This window comes from Carlito syrichta, unplaced genomic scaffold, assembly GCF_000164805.1.
Source record: "Carlito syrichta isolate Samal-C Ts95f unplaced genomic scaffold, Tarsius_syrichta-2.0.1 Scaffold126612, whole genome shotgun sequence".
Classification (NCBI taxonomy): Eukaryota; Metazoa; Chordata; class Mammalia; order Primates; family Tarsiidae; genus Carlito; species Carlito syrichta.
The window spans coordinates 133092-138714 of NW_007070708.1; positions in this window are offsets into that span (position 1 = coordinate 133092).

Here is a 5623-nt window from a genome sequence, read left to right on the forward strand (position 1 = left end):
GGCCTCCCAAAGCGCGGGATTACAGGCTGAGCCACCGAGCCAGGCTGCGTGTGCCTTTTAAAAACACCACCACCAGCTAGGCTCGGTGGTTCAGCCTGTCATCCCAGCACTTTGGGAGGCCGAGGTGAGTGGATTGCCTGAGACCGTGAGTTCGAGACCAGCCCGGGCAACTTGGCGAGACCTCGTCTCTACAAATCAAAAATTAGCCAGGCGCGGTAGGGCGTACTTGTAGTTCCGGCTATAGTCCCAGCGAGTTGACACAGGATTGATGGTGAGCATGCCACTGCACTCCAGCCTGGGCAACAGAGTGAGACTCCAACTTAGACAAACAAAGAAACACAGAAACACAGAAACACCACCACCTGGGCCCCTGAGAGTCTGACTCCATCTGCCTGGGATGAGGGCTCCCAGGCAGGCCACATTTGCCACTAGGGCAGAGACAGTGGCCCTCAGACTCGACAGTGTGTTGAAATCACCTGGTGGATTGCAGCCACCCTCCTCGTCCCCCAGCCAGATTCTCTTGGGGGCCGGAAGTTCTACACAAGCCTTAGCTGGTTTAACGTACAGCCAGCTTCAGGAAGGCTGCTTGAGCTCCTTCTGCCCTTGGGCTTTTCCCCCAAAGGCTGACTCTCATCTCCCAAGTCCTCCAGAAAGAAACTCCAGCCCCAAGCTGGGGCTTCTGATTATACACGTGTCCAGAGGAGATTCTGTCCTCGACTTCTGAATGTCGAGAGAGTTCAGAGCTGTGCGCAAGAAGTAATCCCTTGGTGTGAGTGGCTTGATAGTATGCCTGTTATGCCATGCTCTGTGGGCAGAGACAGAGGGCAGAGGGACATTTGCTGTAATACCACAGCCATATCCCTGTGCCCTCAGTTCTGCCTCAGTCTCCCTGATGAGGCCTGGGAAGGATGCCTCCCACGGGCACCCTGGTCCTAGGGCCCAAGCCCCTCCTGCAGACCCACAGACACCCCCCTCGTGCCACCGCGACACACACCCACCTTCCTCCATCCATACACGGTTGGGCCCTCTCTCCACCCCATGACATCTGGTGGCTGGGCTGGAGCTCCAGGGTCCATAAATCCTGGGGCCTGTCTGTGCTCCCTCCCTCCCTGGGACTCAGACCTGCCCCTGGGGGGACACGCACCACCTGGTCACCCCCATATCCTGCAAGTACACAGCCTGAGCAGGACTCCTCTGCAGACCTGTACACATCAGCTTGTTCAGGAAGACTCCTGAAAGGCTACTGCCTCCGCTCGGTCCCCACTGAGTCCCGGCCAGGCCCAGCAACTGCACTGGAGCCAGAGTCACGCCTGCTTGCTACTGAGCATTTCTGATATGTCAGCACTTTGTGTGGAATGCATGTTCCCATTTCACAGATGGAAACCAAGGACTTGAGGGATAAAGTCTCTTCCTTAAGGTCAAAGTCAGGACTTGAACCAGATCTACTGAACTCTGACCCCCAACCTCTAGAGCAGAGGCTCTCAGGCTTGAGTGTGCATCAAGGTCACTCCAGAGACTCTATCCCAGCCGACTCAGCTCCTACCTGAAGCAGACAGGGAGGGAGGCATGGCTTCTCTCCAGTTGTCCTCCCCCAGCAGGGCCTGAATCAGAACAAAACAATGAGCCCTGTCCAGGATTTTCATCTGCCCCTGTAGACAGTCGAAGACCCAGAAAGCATCTTTCTCTCCCACCCACTCAATACAAGGAGGCTTCTCGGCAGAGGCAAAGTTTCTTCTACTTAAGGGACAGCTAGGACCAGGCGTGGTGGCTCACGCCTGTAATCCCAGCACTTTGGGAGGCTGAAGTGGAAGGATCACTCGAGCCCAGGAACTCTAGACCAGCATGTGCAACATAGAGCCTCCTCATCACTACAAAATTTTTTTAGAAATTAGCTAGGTGTGGTGGCATGTGCCTGTAGTCCCAGCTACTCAGGAGGCTGAGATAGGAGGACTGCTTGAGCTCAGGAGTTGGAGGCTGCAGTGAGCTGTGATCACACCACTGCACTCCAGGCTAGGTGAGAGAGCGAGACTCTGTCTCTAAAAATAAAGGCAACTGGGAAGCCTCCCGCCTTTTATCCGCATCCCAAATCTCTCTTCCTTCGCGAAAGCAGAGCGGATCTGCTTCCCAGTCTGCACCCCAAAGCCTTCCCCCCACCCCCAGGAGCGTTTGGGAGGCAGCCGAGCGTGGACAGCTGGGAAGGATGCACTTGCCTTGTCAGCGCAGCACGGGCCTGAGCTCTGCTGAGTCAGCATGGCAGGCAGGGCTGGGGGCCTCAGAGCTCGCAGCCCCCTCTTACCTCCGCCGCCCCCCACCCCTGCTGCCTGCCCCAGCTGGCCCAAATGCTGGTGCCTGCCACCTCCCTTCCCAAGGAATCCCCAACTCGCCACGGCACCAATTTCCACCTCAACATATATTTATCCTCCCTGCCTCCCAGGCGCTCAGCTGAGCTGGCTGGGACTTGCAGGCCTCCCGGAGTGAAGGGAGGGAGGGTGAGTGAGGTGGTGTGATGGGCCCTCACGGCTCCACACTGTTTCCAGCCCGTGGCATCACCCTGGGCAGCTTGTGGCCCTAGAGGTGGGTCGCTCCACACCCAGTCCCAGCCCCGCTGCTTACGGGCACACCGGAGGAGGGACCTACTTGAAGGCCAGCAGCCAAGGAGACAGCCACGAATAGCTTTTCCTCACGGTCTGTACCCATGTGTGGCCCAGGGTGGCCCTATGGGAAGGAGTCTCCCTCTCTGCACTGGAGTGTGGAGTCCGTTCCTGTAGGTGCCCAGGGACGGGCCTGAGAAGCCAGCATCTCAGTCCTCTTAACCTCCCCTGAGCAGTCCTGGACACCAGCCCACCATTGGCTTCATGGAAGGGTTTTGGGGGATCCCTGAAGGAGTCTCAGAGAGCACACTATTTTCTGTTCCAGAAGCTTGGGAGGTGCAGGGTTTATTCATGATCCTCAGATGACCGGCACCCGAATCCAATGGGGGAGGACTTTTGTTAAAAGTGCAGATTCTGGTCGGGCTCGGTGGCTCAGCCTGTAATCCCAGCACTTTGGGAGGCCGAGGAGAGTGGACTGCCTGAGTCCGGGAGTTCGAGACCCACCTGGGCAACTTAGTGAGACCTCGTCTCTACAATAAAGCAAAAACTAGCCGGGTGTGGTAGCACATGCCTGTAGTTCCGGCTACTTGGTAGGCTAAGGCAGAAGGATCACCAGAGCCCAGCAGGTCGAGGCTGTGGTGGCCGGGAGCGTGCCACTGCACTCCTGTCTGGGTGACAGAGTGAGACTCCAACTCAAAAAAAAACAAAACATAAAAACCAAAATGCAGATTCTTAGGTGGGGCATGGTGACTCACACCTGTAATCCCAATGCTTTGGGAGGCTGAGGCAGGAGGATTGCTTCAGGCCAGGAGTTGGAGACCAGCCTGGGCAACATAGCAAGACCCCCTTCTCTACAAAATAATAACAATAATTATACAGGCATGGTGGTGTATAGCTGTGGTCCCAGTGATTTGGAAGGCTGTGGCAATAGGATTGCTTGCGGCTAGGCGTTTGAAACCAGCCTGGACAACATAGCAAGAACGCCATCTTTACAAAAAAAAAAAAAAAATGACTTTAAACTAGCCAGGCATGTTGGAATGCAGTTGTAGTCCCAGGTATTTGGGAGACTGAAGTGGGAGGATCCCTTGAACCCAGGAGTTCAAGGCTGCAGTAAGCTAGGATCATGATGCCACTGCACTCTAAACTGGGTGACAGAGTGAGACTCTATCTCTTAAAAAAAAAAAAAAGAGCCGGGCTCGGTAGCTCAGCCTGTAATCCCGCACCTTGGGTGGCTGAGGTGAGTGGATTGCCTGAGCCCGCGGGTTCGAGACCCACCTGGACAACTTGGCGAGACCTCATCTCTACAATAAATCAAAAAGTTAGCTGGGCGTGGTAGTGTGCGCCTGTAGTTCCAGCTACTCAGAAGGCTGAGGCGGAAGGATTGCTGGAGCCCAGCAGGTCGAGGCTGCGGTGGCCGGGAGCGGCCACTGCACTCCAGTCTGGGCGACAGAGTGAGACTCCAACTCAAAAAAAAAAAGATGGCAGATTTCTGGCCCCACCCTTTACACAGGAATCCGAGGCACAAAACCATTTGAGTGCCACCAACGTGGTCGTCAAGAATCTTGACTCTGGGTGGCTTTGCCAGGCCTCAGTTACTGTGCTCATAACGGAGGTGTAAGAATACACATCCAAGGGTGTTATCTCAGGACCCAACGAGGATAATATCATCTAGGAAGTGCTTAGTACTTGGTCAATTTCATTACTCAGAGCTAAATTGTGGCAAACTGACCCAGCAGATGGAAGACGTGGATTTAGCTTTTTTTTTTCCTTTTTTGCCAGCCAGGTAAACTTCAGTGGAGACAGACACCCGTGAGAAGTGTCACTGGTTTGTAGGTCAGGGCTTGGACCCTGTCACCTGCAGGTTGTGTGAACCCCAGCAGGTGACTTGAGCCTCTGTGAGTGTCTGCCTCAATGTCTACAACGTGGGGGTGATAAACTGCCTAAGCCTTGATCATGAATGGTTCCATGAGATACTTTGAGGCAAGCTGTGTGGTTGTTCACAGCAGCCGAAAGGTGGAAGCAAGCCAATTCTCTCCATCAACCTGTGAGTGGATCCACAAGATGTGATCTATCTGCGCCATGGAATATTATTCAGCTATAGAAAGGAATGAAGGCTGGGCAGGGTGGCTCATGCTTGTAGTCCCAGCACTCTGGGAGGTGGAGGTGAGAAGATTGCTTGAGCCCAGGAGTTTGAGACCAGCCTGGGCAACATAGTGAAACCTCATCCCTACAAAAAAAAATCAAGAAATTAGCCAGGTGTGGTGGTGCATACCTGTAGTCCCAGCTACTGGGGAGGTTAAGGTGGGAGGATCACTTGAGACCAGGAGATTAAGGCCGCAGTAAGCTGTGGTTGTGCTATTACATTCCAGTCTGGGTGGCAGAGTAAGACCCCAACTCAAGAAAGAAAAGAAGCACTGACATGCTACAATGTGGATGAAACTTGAAGACACCATGCCAAGTGATAAGGCCACATGCTGTATGATTCCATTTACATGTATTATCCAGAACAGGCAAATCCACAGACACAGAAAGAAGATTAGAGATCACCAGGGGCTGGAAATGGAAAACTGGGGGGTGATGGTTAAGGGATGTGGGCTTTCTTTAGGGGCTGCTGAAAATGTTCTGAAATTTATTATCGTGATGGTTGCACAACTCTGTGAAGATACTAAATACCATTGAATTGTGCACTTCAAATGGGGGGATTGTATGGTATGTGAATAATATCTCAATAAAGCCGTTATAAAAAAGACCATTTACTTCAGAATCACCTGGAGTTCTCACTTAAAACATACTCCCATAATGGGTACAGAAATACAGTTAGATAGAAGCAGTAAGTTCTAGTATTGGATAATACGGTAGGGAAATTCTAGTTAACAATAGTTTATTATATACTTCAGAATAGCTGGAAGAATTTTCATGTTCCCACCGGGCACATGTAATCCCGCGCCTTTGGGAGGCTGAAGTAAGTGGACTGCCTGAGCCCGCGGGTCCAAGACCCACCTGGGCAACTTGGTGAGACCTCATCTCTACAA